General features: G+C 40.2%; 1 pseudogene; it reads left to right on the forward strand.

Annotated features, from left to right (window-relative positions):
* LOC146365512 (plasma membrane calcium-transporting ATPase 1-like) overlaps positions 1-15,436 on the forward strand; it is a 58,651-nt pseudogene that overhangs the window by 33,918 nt on the left and 9,297 nt on the right.

The following is a 15,436-nucleotide window of genomic DNA, read 5'->3' on the forward strand; positions in this document are numbered from 1 at the left end:
GATTAAGATTAAGATTGAAGTGGGTGTCACATTTTTAATGAGGTATAATTTCCAATTTCTTTTACAAATGTAAATGTGTTCAAAAAAAAGTTGGGGTTTTGATGTTGTTTATTTGTGGGCTGAGTTCTCGGTATAACGTGGTATGAGTCGTCTTATACATATACATGTGCAACATGAAGAATTAAGTTGCTTGTCTATGATTTCTATTATTTTGACATTTATTTTGTGTGTTTAATCAAGTTATGATTTTAAGAGCCGTCTCCCAAAGTAACTACAATACACACTAAGCCATCCACTCAACCTCCTCCTTTAGTACTCAATACCACCTGATCTCTACTTTCATATATAAAGGAGTCACCAGAAGCCTTTTGCACTTTAGCCTCCATAATATACTGCAGGCTACGTTATTTTGGGAACTGAGTGGAAATAGTAATGCTGTCATTCTCGGTACACATTTAGAAGATGGGTTGAAATGAAATTTCAGTTGAAACAGGAAGAAAAAAGCCTCTTTACTCACCAGTAACCAAACACTCTACTGCTTCTGTTTTCAAGGAAAGTGTTTAATATGCTTAAAATGTTTCTGTTATTCTTTAAACTCTTCTGTATTCTTGGTGTCTCCGGTGATTTTTACATGATTTAATCAGCAGTAATTGATCATCGGTGCAATCTTGTGAACCAGTGAAGCACTGGACAAATTGGATGTAATGAACCATGTCTGTTTAAAAAAAAAAATGCAAAGGCATGTCCTTTTTTTAGAACTCAGCCATGGATCATTTCAACCTCCAGATAGTCTTTCTCAGACTTTACCAGAGTAGCTTTGTTCATTTTACAGGATCACACAAAGCTATAAGTAATTCTTATAATGGGACATAGTGAAGCTTTAAGCTAATAGGGCTTAAAGCCACTTTTTCTTGATCAGCTATCCTTCACAAGTTTAAGTTATGGAGAGCTGATGGGCGGGGTACTGTTTTTAATCAGCTCTTGCTGACATCATACAGATCTAAGACAAAAAAAAAAGCTGTCAAAACAGAGTTTAGAGCATTAAAAAGCCTGAGCTTTAAGGTCACGGACATGTCTTTTTGGTATATTGTTATTTCAACCTCCGAGGAAAAGGGACTGGTTGCTGACCCTGAAAAAAAACAAGTGTATTCTCTGACCTGGTTGTGTGGGTTTGCTGGGTAAAGGTGGTTGCAAAAAGGATGCTGCATCAAAAACCTGCTTGTAATCTCTTAATTACTGTTCACTATCAGAGTAATCTGTACAGGCTTCATGGTTGCCTGCAGCTTGCATGGAAGATGCAGATTCGTCTGCAAACACTTGATAATTAACCACAAAGCGGTAATGAAACTTGAAAAAGAGCGATGTAAACCAAACCAGGTGACTTCTCTCTTTCAAAGTCAAACTTCTTTCTGGTTTGTGTTGTCCTCTGCTTAGTAGGCGAGTGTTTGTAGATGAGTTGGTGCCTTCTCTGCAAACTACACAGCAATAGTCTAGCAACTAAAACAATCATGAGGTTTTCAGTGCAGCACCATACACCACTTTGCAACTAATTTCACCAACCTCTCACTACCACACAGTTACACACTTTTCCCCTTAGCAGCTGGTCATTACCATGGGGTCATGGTTTCCAGGCCTGCATGAGTGGAGCAACCACTCACAACCAGGTGGGGAATACTCATTTTTTACTCATTACTGGTGGTTGCTAGGTGGATATCAATCGATCTCCATGCCTGTGTGACGGTTGCTGGAATGTAAAGGAGGCTGCACTTTAGGACTGCTTGGCCAGTGTTATCAAAGGTTTAAAGGGTTACGGTCTCACTACATTTAGACAGTTGTAGATACCACGCTATAGAAAATCCACTGCATGGAGTGAATCCATACATGCATGGGGAGAACATGCAAATTCTACACAGAAAGGTCCCAGCTGGCTGGTGGATTCAAACTCAGGACGTTCTTTGAGGGCATACTGTTGAACACTGCACCACCTTCTTAGATAATGTTTGCTTTCAATTTGTTTGAGAGAATTTAATGTCTAGAATAAAAGCAGCTTAACACATGTGGCTGAACACAGACTGAACTGTGAAGGCTTTCATACACTGAACCAGGAATGTTGCTCAGCTCAAGCGTTCATGCTATTTTTTACCGTTTGTTTTTGCTGTTTTTGCTACCAGGAATCTCATTTCTCACAAGTCAAAAGGACGGATTTTAAAACAATTTTCCAGCTGAACTGCTGTTTACCCACACAGCAAGATTTCCTGGGAAAGAGGCTGGGGATTATTAGCAAGTCATCCCACTCACTGAATTATGCTCTTAACACAGGGATGAACTTACTGTATCATCTTGAAATAGGAGGATGAATCCAATTCGAAAGTGTAGGGGAGCTGAAAATGTACTGATTAATGTACTAACAGATTCTTTTAGTGACTCACACTCATGGGAAACAAACAATGATCTTATAAATGATGTCCTTTTTAAATCAGGCTATTTGCGCAGCATACACAGAACAATGTTATCATTAAATATGAAATATGTTTCTGGTGACCTAATGAGTGAAATGATCATAATCGACGTTCTCATAGGGCTGTTTTGCATTTCCAACTCCTGAGGGATGTAACTGGCCTTTTAGTAGCTAATGCTGCAGTATGTTCACCCCATAGCTGCTAGTTTTGTCAGTATGTTGTTTAATGATGGCTGAAATGAGCTTCCTGTTGAATTATAAAACAAAAGGTCAGTGGAAAAGTAGAATTCTCTGTAGGGTTGTCAGGATAAAGATCTCCTTCAGTCATCTGACCCATTTAAAAATATGCATTATAGAAGCTTTAGCGCTTTATCAGCCACAAACAGTATTGATGTTCACGCAGCAGTCATTAAATTGACTGAACAATATGCAGTCTTTAGTTGTTGTTGAAAGTTGTTTGTTGTTAAAACTAAACAGAATAGACCCTGCAGAGATTCTCCTAAAGGAAAATCTGTTTTTGTTCATTCCACTCTTCCCTGATGCGCTGTTTTATTTTTTAATGTTTTCCAATCAGCTCTAAAAATCATGCTTTCAGTATTCATGCACTTGTTTATCCGTCCACTTCATTATGTACACCTTTAACTGCTGGATAATGCAGATATTTAATCAGCCGACCAAATGGCAGCAACCTTTATTATATTTACACATTTTGAAATGGTCAAAAACGACCTCCTAAAGTTCAAACCAAGCATCAGAACCGGAACTTGGTGCCAGACTGGCTGGTGTGAGTATTTCAGAGTATCCTGGGATCTTCACACACAACCATTTCTAGGATTAGCAAAGAATGACCTTACGAAGAGAACATATCTGATGAGCAGCAGCTGTCTCCTTTAATCTGATTAATTATTAGACATTAGTAACTCAAATAAGCACTCATTTCTACCAAAGTATGCAGAAGAGCACCTCTGAATGCACAAGCAGATGTGGTGGAGCAGCCAAAGACCACACTGGGTGACACTCAGCGTCAGCTAAGAACAACAAACTGAAACTCCAGCATGGATCATCCAGCTTTCAGGGATATATTTTCTTGGCACTCTTTGATCCTCTTAGTACCTACTGAGCATTGTTTAAACACTAAGGCCTACCTAACCTATTGTTGCTGACCATTTCCATGCCGTTATGATCCCAGTGTACTCATCTCCTCATTCACAAAATTTATTTCACTTCAAACTGGTTTCTTGGACATGTCAGTGAGTTCCCTGTACTCAAATGGCCTCCACAGTAAGCAGATCTGAATCCAAAAGAGCACGCAACAGGAGATTCACATCATGGATCTGAAGCTGAGAAATCTGCAGCACCTGTATGATGCTATCATGTCAACATGGACCAGAGTCTCGGAGGAATGTTTCCAGCACCTTGTTTGAATATGTGCCATAAAGAAATTGGACAGTTCTGTAGACAAAAGGGGGTCCAACCCAATACTAGTAAGGTGCACCTACCAATATCTGTGAGGGATCATTTAGAAAATGTACTTTTAAGTAATAATTTAAACAAACTGCAGCAATGATATAATCTTCATGATGAAGGTCCACGTCTACTCAGTTTTGCAGGACAGTCTATCACTTTTTGCAATCAAGCCAAAAGACACGTTATATATTTTTGTGAGATGCCGTTAGCGTTCATAAAGTAGCAAGATTTTATAGTGAGAACGACCCACTTACTCATCATCCCAACATATACACCATTTCTTTCCCTCTGGCTCTGTATGGGTCACGTGGATATACATTTTATAATTCGAAAATGAGAATAATGTCAAATTAGTTCTCTCTTTAAAACGTAGCCCGATTCATCTGAACCAGAAATGTGTTTGGTGCAAAAACCGGGATGTGTGTTCCCGATCCGGTCGAGCTGGCCTCTGTCCCAGACCTTCTGTCAGCTAATGTTGTCGTTCCTTCATCACTGGCTGTAAGTCAGCACCTATTACCTCTTTGAGCCACCCTTCCACTTTCCCCGGCCACCCTCTCGCCCTGCCTCTAATCACTGCCAACATCAGCACAGGAATGCTAATGGCACCTCTTATGGGACGACTCTGAGCTGACTGTTCCCCAAAATAATAACCGACTCCCACGTTCTCTGGGAGCAACAACAGAGCGCTGCCACCGGCATTATTACAGATATAAACTCATCACAGCAGCAGCAATAAAGGTGCTTTAGTAATGATGAGGGGGCATTTGTGTTGATGCAGAGTTTAGGTCATTAACCCGCACGCCAAAACTATGAGCTAATCTTTTATTGTACAGTAATGCTGGACAGTACAGTGCGTTTGAAGCCATGCACCATGTTTCCACCCATTCACGGGAGTGTTACAGGCCCAGACGACAACGCCTTGCTGCTGGAATTGAAATCCATCGATCTGAGCAAAGGAACAGCAACTGAAAGCGAAAAACAGAAAAAACAGAATAAATTAATTTTTTCTGCTGGCACATTATTGATCAGGCATGTTCTGGGGCCTTTCCTCAAAGGTTCTACAGAATGATGGAGGAAGTGAGTAACAAAGAAAGGGAGATGAATTGAAAGTAGAAGTTGGGATGAAACAATTAAAATAATCACTCTAAAAGTTGGGAAAGAAATCCTCTGTGTTTCTATTAATTCCTCTCTCTCACCAGAGTTATTACCGTCTGACTCTTAATTACTTTGTGGACCATGGTAAGTCGATGCTTTTATCCTGAGAAGGACTTTTTTTCTTTTTTGTCAAACATGAAGAAGCTCTTCACACAAGCTCATTTTTTGAGGACCGCTCTAGAGGATAATTAATGGGTGGGGGATAAAAAAAAAAAAAACATGAATAGTAATGTGGCAAATATGGCATTTTCTGAGCACCCTCCACTCTCTTCTCTCCTTCATCTTTCCTCAGGGAGCACTTACTGTGTTTGACGACCAGCGTAATTCATTTGTAGACGGCTGTTAAAAATGGATGTGCGCTTAATCATGGAGTTACAGTGTGAGAGGTTTGTTTATATCTGTCCTCACCCTCATATGTTCCCAGAGGCTGAACTGCTCTGCAGTGGATGTTCAGGAAAAGAGTACCCCCCCCGGTCATGTGTATTTTCCCTACGGATGTGTGTACGCGTGCATCTTCCTGTTTATTCATGTGTCGCAGGGCCACGTTAGATAAATTCACAGCCATTTGCCCAGAATGGATGGCCGCTATTAACGAGGCAGGGTCTAAATCATTTGGCCAGATAACAGTACAGGCTGTGATGGCTTTGCCTATTGCATTACTACACAGCAGCGAACCCTGTAATCATCACAATTCTTCAATCGATGAGGCGTCTATTCAGTGCTCCAGTTCACAAATCGACTCCTTAGCCTGTAGCTCACCCATTCATCCCTCTCTTTCTGTTACTGGCCCGACATGAAAGCTGAAAACACTCTGCTGCCTTTGGTGCCGCATTATGCCCCCATTTCCATGGCTTTGGGGCATTCAGCCTTTGGATAGAAAATAGCACTGGATTGTTTAACCTAGGCATTGATAATGTGGCAGATGGCTGCTCTTTGAGGACACCGAGCACAATAATTCCATTAAGCGTTCAGCTCCACATCAGCACAGAGGCCGGCGTTTGCTTCCTCAGCGTCAGTTTACCAGAATTCATTGCATCTCCCCATGAGAAGATGCTTATTTCTGCCTGTGTGGACATGCACAGCAGGGATGGATGAGGGCAGGGATTCATGCTTCCATGAAAGTGGAGCCGACAGAGAGGATGCTTGAGGAGATGCACCAGTGATTCCTCTTATCAGTTTGTTGGGAAAATGCGAGGTGAAGTGCTAAAATAATGCAGTTATGTGGTTTTCTCCCTTTCCCCAATTCTCTGGACATTCATTAGAGTATTTCTATCATTCATGCCCAAACTGGACCATTTCGAATTAACCCATTGTCCTCATCCACATGGACTAATGATGTAGATGCACATCATGCAGATCATGCTGCTATGGGTGATCAGAAACCTCTGAGAGTCCCTGAAGTGTATTGGGAATCAATTGCTTACTCGTCTATATCGTGTTCTGTTAGTTTATGCTCTGGAGCGTGATTATGAGCAGGACCTTAATGGAGGGGTGATTCTTTGGCTGTGATTTACAGCCCAGCTTCATTTACAATAATGGATATAATGTAGGCAGACCCAAGTGAGAAGATGGAGAAGAGATGATGATAAATAATGAAAGTAATTTAGACAGAAAAGTCATGTTGACTGCAAAATACAATGTATCGCTTTGCTTTGACAAAGAAACAAAAGAATTGTAACATTCGAGACCACACTCACAGAAATCAGTGCATTATCCTAATTAATCCAACTAGCAGCTCAACAAATCTCTGAATTTCCCTCCGTCTGTTCTCTGTCCATCTCCAAAACCAGCTCTTCAGTCTATTTCAGACTTGGCACGTGCATTCCTCAAGACCCAAATAATTGCAGTGCCAAATTTGGAGTTATTGGATGAGCGGTTCTTGTGTTTTTGGCCTCCATTGCCAACATTTCCTCAAGAGGGACTGCTGGCTGCTTCACTGTGTGTGTGGGGAAAATCAAACATATATGCAAGCATGTTTTCTTGGCCATCGCAATGGGAGTCTCCATCCACACTAATGCATTCCCATGCTTAACCCTAAATGTTATTCTCACAACTAATCACCAAACCTTTAGCCTATCCTTTATCGTCTTATTTTCAAGTTATAAGCTGTTTTTGGTTTGCTGAGCCAAATGTTACTCAGTTATGTTGTTTGGATGAGAAGATCTCTGCACAATCTGCACAGCTACATTTTAAGTAGACAAACAAACTGTGTGCAACCGCCGTTATTCAAGGAGTGCTTCCTTATAAAGTGCTGCAGAAGAATGCTCCTGCAGTAAGGTAACAATCTAGTGAAACTTGCACACAGTGATGACCTAATAGGTCACAAACACAAACTGCTTAATGTCAAGGTCATATTTGTTGTTTTACAGATTTAAAAAAAATACTTAAAACAAATCAAAGCTTCAATTAGTTTCCTGGCTGGTTTTGCTCATTTCAGTTTGTTTGTTAAAGTTTTATTTGGCTGCTTTAAATACGCAATACCTGTCCTGTGAGTTTTAAAGCCATTAAATGCCTCAAAAACACTTCTGTTTTGTTTGTAGCCCGAGGCTTTTACTTCTCCATTCCTTGGGGGCCAGGGGATGCTTAGAAAAAATGTCATCCCTGCTGCGCTGTACAGCTGTCTGCGTTATGTAACAGTAACTTTGCCTGTGTGTGATGCGTTCAGGGGACATTTGTAAGTTATAGGTACTAAAAATAACATTGGTTACACTCGCCAAACGAGCACTCAGTGATAATGATAACAGACAACGATTACTCAGTGACAGGAGGTCATTTTATCTACAGGTGACAGTGTTGTTTTAGGCATTACTGCCACCTTATTTATTTATTTATTTTTGCTTGTGTTTTAAAGATGCAGAAAATAATTTTCTTTTTGGAAAAACATAATCAAGAGAGGAATGCCCTTAAGAAGATCAGTTCGTTTAGATGAACCTCATTATTTTAAGTAACATACAAGCATCTGTACACCTGATCATTCATTTATCCTCTTCTGCAGTGCTGAAGCTTCTCCCAGCTGCCAAAGTTGACGTACACGTGGACATCTCATCAGTCTACCTCAGTCTATTGTTTTGCTGAATATCAAAGATATCAATAAAGAACCTCAAACTGCCTCAAGCTTCCTTTGGGGTGTGTGCTGTATGAATGTACTGTAAAAGTGCTTGGACTTCTTGTTTAGAAACAAATGTGTGAGCTGTATTCGAGTTCGCATTAGCTGATCCTGCTGTTTTTAATGTACTCATCCAACATGGTACACTGCCTATGGGTGTCTTCTTGTGTGACATTGTTTGACGTTAGCAGGTCAGGTGTAACCTCCACAGTGCTGCCACTACAGATGGCTCATTAGACTAGTGTTTGATACAACCTCCCCCCTACCCTCTTGCGCTCCACTCCAGTAACATCTCCCATCCCTCCATCCTGCTGTCACCCTTCTTTCATCAGTCTAACACTGTACCAGCTGCTGCACGTCTAACAGACACAAAAGTTCACAGAGGGAAAGAAGGCAAGAGCTGTGCAACATATTGCACTACGACAACTGCAAATAAATATTTTATGTTGCAGTTAAATGATGTCCACACCATAGGAGAGTGAAACGCTCACCTATATCACCTAGGTATACATCACTAAATAAAAAAGGGTCATTCAACACATAGTTCTAGTCTAGAGATCTTTAGTTGCTCGATAACTGCAGAGGAGCTCGATCCAGTCAAATTAGGGAAGATTCTGAAGAGCATTTTACAAAAATGACATCATATAAACCAAATAAATGTAATAAAATTACAGTTTTTACCCATGGTAGTTTTCCTCGAAAGGCAGGAAAAGCAGCGTTCAGTGACCACAAAGAGTGTAGTATTTTCCCACAAATTTTATGGCATTTTTCGAGACCCTTAACACTCCCAGGCATAAAAAGGTGTCATGAGGGATTTTATGTTTGCTGACTTTATTAAGACTTTTTTTTTCTTAAATAAAAATGCCTTTCTCTAACAAATGAAAAAAAAAAAGGACAATTTGTTTCCGAAACACATCTATTGACCCTAACGGCTTCTCATTTCACTTTTATCAGTTGCTGCCATAGTTTGTAAATGCAGTTTTTTTTGTAGAGGCAGAGAAATAATCATATTATTTCAGTTTACAGCAATTATATTCATTTTAAGGTGAGTGAGAACATAGTTGTCACACAGAAGTATAGCTTTAATATAAATGACTTAAGTGTAAATGTGCAGTTAAAACAACCCAATAGCGACTTTTGAAGGCTGTCTAGCTAGCTAAACAAACTACCACTGGCAACTGATGTTAACCAAATTAGTCATAAAATGTAAACGAACTCATAACATTTAATTTATGAGTTTGTCTTTGGTGATGTACTTTAATACATACAAGTTATAAGTATATAAGCTATATTGGCAAAGGCTTTGAAAAAGACCATGATTTGGTTGAAAATAAATGAGTCACCACTCCTTAAAAAATATTTTGGTTCCAAGGAGCCACCTTGTGTTTTCCCCCCTAACTCTTTTCAAGTGGTTTTAAGCCACAGTTCTCCAGACCTTCTGAAGTGCTTTAAGAGTTCTTATTCTGGCATTGGCTGCATTTTCACTCAACTGAGTCTTTGTATTGTAGAGTCAGCACAACATAAGTGCGGGCTTTACTACACAGGAGTGTAGTAAAGTACTGTGTGCCAGGCTGAAGTCATCACCTAACAGAGGTATGTTACTTCCACTATGGTCTGCATACAAAAGATGAAACCGTAGTTTTTAGCTGCTGCCATGTTGCTGCTATTTTTTTTATTAGACCAGAAGTTACTATATTTGGGTGAATTTGAATTAATATTGTAATCTTATATTTTATATCAACAGAAAGTATTTCTCAACCCCACAAAGCAACAGATCTGTCTGATCACTTCTTTAAATCTAGCGAAAGTAAAATATTTTTATTCTAAATAATAGTCTACTTCTCAGGATGGTCCTGATGACTAATTTAATCATTGTTTAATGGGGATTAAAAAAATGTGAGGTCACTGTGTTAAAACAGTCTCAGTCTAAGAGACTAGGTCCTTACAAATACTGTGTGCATTTAAAGGCTGTTTGAAACCATGAGTTACATTCTTCAGCAGTCCAATCATATTTTAAATGTTGCTGAAATATGTGGCACTTTGCTCCTTAACTTACACATCAGGACATGTGAGTAGTATAACAACAATAAATACGAACAACAGAATGCTTAGAATTACAATAAAAAAAAAAAATAGATGAAGAAATACTAAAATACTAAATGAGAATAGAAAGGAGTAGGCTTTGACCTTTTTAATCCCTCTCCGGTATTGTTATTCCCTGCTGAGCGAGTGGGCAGTGTGGTTTGTGAATGCGATAATAAGGCAGTCATCTAGGATTGTGAAACTGATGCCATAGATGCATCTACACGTCACAGGTAAATGGGTTTCCTTCAATAGAGAAATGGGGGCACATAGTATGCAGATTGCACAAGTTTGATTCAGATATACTAACATACCCCATGGTGACAAGAATAAAACAGGCTGCACGTTTGATCCCAAACACGCTGCCAATGCAGTAAAAGCATACCTGGATAGAAAATAGAATAGAAGTGAATAGAAGTTGTAATGTTTTTGTAACTCCTGCTGCAGGTTTGGATGGAAACCCAGAAGACTTACGAAGGAGGATGGAGATGTTTGGAGCAAATGTTATCCCCCCTAAGAAGCCAAAAAAACTTTGGAGTTGGTGTGGGCAGCCCTGCGGGACATCACTCTCATTATCCTGGTTATGGCAGCCATCATTTCTCTTGGCCTTTCTTTTTACCATCCACCCAGTGCTGAAAGACACAGTGAGTATATTTAATTTACTCAAAATAAGGAAGGAGTTTAGATTTTTGTAAGCCAGTCTCGAACAGAAAAGCACAAAGCAGTTTTTTCCAGTAGGCTTAGCAAGAGGCGTGTGACACTGCACTCATGGTGTGTGTGTGTGGTGTTCAGAAGTGCCTGTTCATCAAAGTAAACTTTCAGCCTGTGTATATCCCTGCAGACTGCGGCAGTGCAGCTACCGTTGTGGAGAATGAAGGTGAAGCAGAGGCTGAATGGATCGAAGGCGCTGCCATTCTCCTGTCTGTAGTGGTTGTGGCACTAGTGACGGCCTTCAATGAGTGGAGTAAGGAAAAGCAGTTCCGTGGCCTCCAGAACCACATTGAACAGGCGTAGAAGTTCACAGTGATCCGGGGGGGGGGCAGATGATCCAGATCAAGGTGTCCGAGATCATGGTTGGTGATATCGCAAATATGGTAAGAAATTTGATTTTACACAGCTGGTGTTGTCCAAGCATGATTTCTATGAGTTACTCACTCCAACACTCTCTTATCAGACCATCAGTAATGATGCCAGAGATGTTATTTATTTAATGCTTCACTTTAAAGAATATATTATTAACTTTGATTTCCCCAAACCCAATCAGAAAATATGACATGAAAGAATAAAATTCTCTTTTACAGGTTATTTACTTGAACACATGTCAGTCTGTACCAGCAAGATAGTTTTAACATCCATCTGTAGTCGAAGATTGATTCTTAGCTAGTTGAGCAATTTAATTATCTCTTTATATAAAATTTTTCCAATCTGAGTGATTCTGCTCATGCCTGAATTAATAACAGCCATAACGTTACACATTATCATAAAGACTAGGTTGGTGCAGAATGTCACGTAAGAAAGTCCAAGACAGCAAAGAAAACTACTTTCGGCTGCTTTCTTATTCACAAGAGGTTTTCACCTGGGTAACTCATGTTTGATTTACCGCGAGTGCCTGATGCAACCCTGAAGGGATTTATATCTCCTTCCAGGATCCAAATGGGGACCTTTTAACTTTTTAGGCAAAAAACAAGCCAAAGACACCAATGAAAAAAAAACCAAAACACAAACAAAAAAAAAAAGTTAATCACGTGGCCAAACAGTTATTACCTCTAGGTGTTGGCATTCCAGGTGACCTCCTCCCTGCTGACGGTGTCCTGATTCAGGGCAATGATCTTAAGGTCGGCGAGAGTTCCATAACTGGAGAGTCGGATCATGTCAAGAAGAAACTTGACAAAGACGTCATGTTGCTGTCAGGTGACTCACTCTGCTCTTGTTCACACCAAAATACAGCCAAGATCACTCTCAGAGTGGAATCGTCTTCACACTGGTTGGTACAGGTGAGGAAGGCAATGTGGATCAGAAAAACTGGGGGATAGAAGACTCAAGGTTCCCAGAAGGTAAGTTCAGCAGCAGAAAGATCATATTTCACTCCAGAAAGGAAGTGTACAAGCGCGGCACTGACAGTGTGCATTTTATTCATACCAGTCCTCTCTGACTTAGAACCCACACATGGGTTGTCTTTGCAATAAACTGGTACGTAATAATTGTATTAGCTGGTATATCTGCAGAATCAATCCAACTCATGACAATCCACCAATCCAGTGAAAAAGTGACTGACATTCATTTTATATTTGACTTTTTGCTCATTTTTTACTTATTAATAATCATGTGTGTCCATACTTGTGGGTCTCATTTGAGCAACGCCGACAAGGCATTTCATGGAAATGCAGAAAATGCATAATAACATTAATATTATGTTATTATGCATTAATAACATTTATGTAGTTGCTCAGCTTAACATAACCATGATATCAGTTGGCTGGCTCATAAGACCTTAGAAGTGAGTGATTGCACATGTGAGCATGATTGGTTCAGATAAACAGACACATGTTTGAAACTTTAGCAAAAACACAACATCAAAAAAATTCAGCAGCCTAAAACACCGCCCTCCAACAAACAGCTTTGTGTTTTTTATGATGCAATATATATGTACACATTTTTTTTTTTAAGCACAGCATGAGTCATTTAATTCTCGTTTGCTTAAAATGCCTGAGCAGTACTTTAACATCCAAGCTGTTCTCACTCACCAGTTATTTAAACTTTAACAGTGATTAAAAAAATCTTTAGTTTGCAGTCAGTCAACACACATCATAGTGAACACTTCTGTTAAACTCAGGGTCTGAGAGTAACAACCTCTCTCTCTTCCTGGTAGGGTTTTAAAGTCAAGAATCCCCCAGTGTATATTTAGGCACACAAGGATAAAAAAAAAAAATTAAGGGAGAGCCTTTATAAGAGGAAACGTGGAAAAACAAAAACAACCAAACAAACAAGCTGAATGTTTTATTGACATTTCTTTTGTCGACTGTAGCAGAAAACAAGGACGGCCCCGCTGTGGAGATGCAACCACTCGAAACTGAGAGTGAACCAGAGAAGAAAAAACCCGTACAGAGAAAAGAGAAATCTATCCTGCAAGGGAAGCTCACCAGGCTGGCTGTGCACATCGGCCAAGCAGGTACAAACAGAGTTTGATAAATGATGGAGACTGAGAGTCAGACATGTCAACAGCATATGAGAGCATGGGCCCACCTCTCTGCTAAGAAATAGACCACACATCTATACATCATCATGCTTGTGAATATTTAAAACACGCAAAAAACCCCAAACTAAAATTTTTTTAGAACTGAAACAGCCACAAAGTCTACATCTGATACACATGAGGGACAAATTGGGAGAGTGAGCGCGGTCCAGTCTCCCCTTGTTCTTGTGCTTGCTTCTTACTCTAACAAACTCAGGTGGCAACACAGACGCAGTGGACAGAATAAAGCCAAATAATTAATTCAACCAGAAAAACAAGGTAAGACAAAAAAAGGTTGCACACAAAAAAGACTAATATGGCCAAGAAGAAAAATAAACAGGAACAGCAGAGTCATAAGCAGCACTAACTAGAGAACTGTCGAACCATGACTTCGATGACAGCAAGACAAGTAATTTTGTCTGATTTGTCTCCTACCTTTGAGAAAACTCAAACCTAATACGCTATACTGAAGTCTGCCTTAATTCCTGAAATTCATGTGGAGGACCGAGGAGAGTAAAGAGGCTCCAGGAGGAGCTGTAATCAAGGATGCACAGTTGGGATATACAAACCACAGCAGGATGAGGACTCTCTAAACAACTCATCCTTTTTGTTTCTTAAACTTTTTATTTAAGATGACAAAATGTTTTGCCCTTAGGAGGTGAACTCCTAACTGTTGGCGGGAAAACGCAGTCACTGGTCAAAAAGACTAGCCGCTAACCAACCAACTGACCAAACACACGGATTCGACTTGCCTACTGTATCTGCAATAGAAAAGATATGACTGTATAGGACTCAGTAAGAAGGATTTTATAGCTTCTGTATAAGTTTGTTTTAAACCTTGTCCAGTGCAGATCACAGCAAACCCACAACACCTTTTGTACCCTCAGTCAGGTTCACAGACGAACTTCCTACTCTGTCTCTGCCTTCAGGTCTGATCATGTCGGCTCTCACCGTCTTCATCCTAATCATTCGCTTCCTGATTGATACCTTCTGGATCCAGGCTGTTGTCTGGTCCTACGCTTGTGTGCCCATCTACGTGCAGTTCCTGGTCAACTTCTTCATCATCGGTGTGACGATGCTTGTGGTGGCTGTACCTGAAGGTCTCCCTCTGGCAGTCACCATCTCCCTAGCGTATTCAGTCAAGGTGTATTTGTATGTGGCATTACAGTCTGACAACAGGAACTCTTCAGTCTGTTAGACACGGCAGTGTAACATTTGAAAGCTCCCAGATTAATGTTTTCACTATTTAGTATTTTTAAAACTGCATGAGTGTGTGTGGGTGTGCTTTTTACAGTTTTATTTATTGTCTTCCTGCTAAGCTGGAACTATGACCCCCACTAAAATAGTACTACTAAGACTATTTTGATGCTTGTTAAACAAAATTAGATCAACCATAATTTTTGCTCTGATGTTTTTGGTTAATGAAATAAAATCTTAAGACTTAGGTAACACAGCTCTCACTTAGATCAGAAAATGATGAAGGACAACAACTTGGTCCGCCATCTGGACGCCTGTGAGACGATGGGCAGCGCCACCACCATCTGCTCCGATAAGACGAGCACACTAACTATGAACTGCATGACAGTGGTGCAAGCCTTCATTGCAAACAGACACTACAAAGCGGTGCCAGAGCCAGACCATATCCCTGCCAACATCCTGGACCTGCTGGTCCGGGGCATCAGGGTCAACTGTGCCTACACCTCTAAGATTATGGTGAGCTGTAAAAATAGCCATTCATTCAAAGACCTTGGTGAACATTTGTAGGTTAGTTTGGAGAACTGCCAGAGCAGGTCAGAACTTATCTGATCACTGCCTCCTGGATCCACTGGTAAAGTAGAGCACAGACAGGTTCAGATATAAGAGCTAAAAAGCACCAGTAAATACTTTTCTGCATTTTTCTCTCTGCTTAATACTTCAAGCAATTCAAATATATCGG

Source organism: Perissodus microlepis, chromosome 19, assembly GCF_051167445.1.
Source record: "Perissodus microlepis isolate ML-2025 ecotype Zambia chromosome 19, ASM5116744v1, whole genome shotgun sequence".
In the NCBI taxonomy this organism is placed as follows: Eukaryota; Metazoa; Chordata; class Actinopteri; order Cichliformes; family Cichlidae; genus Perissodus; species Perissodus microlepis.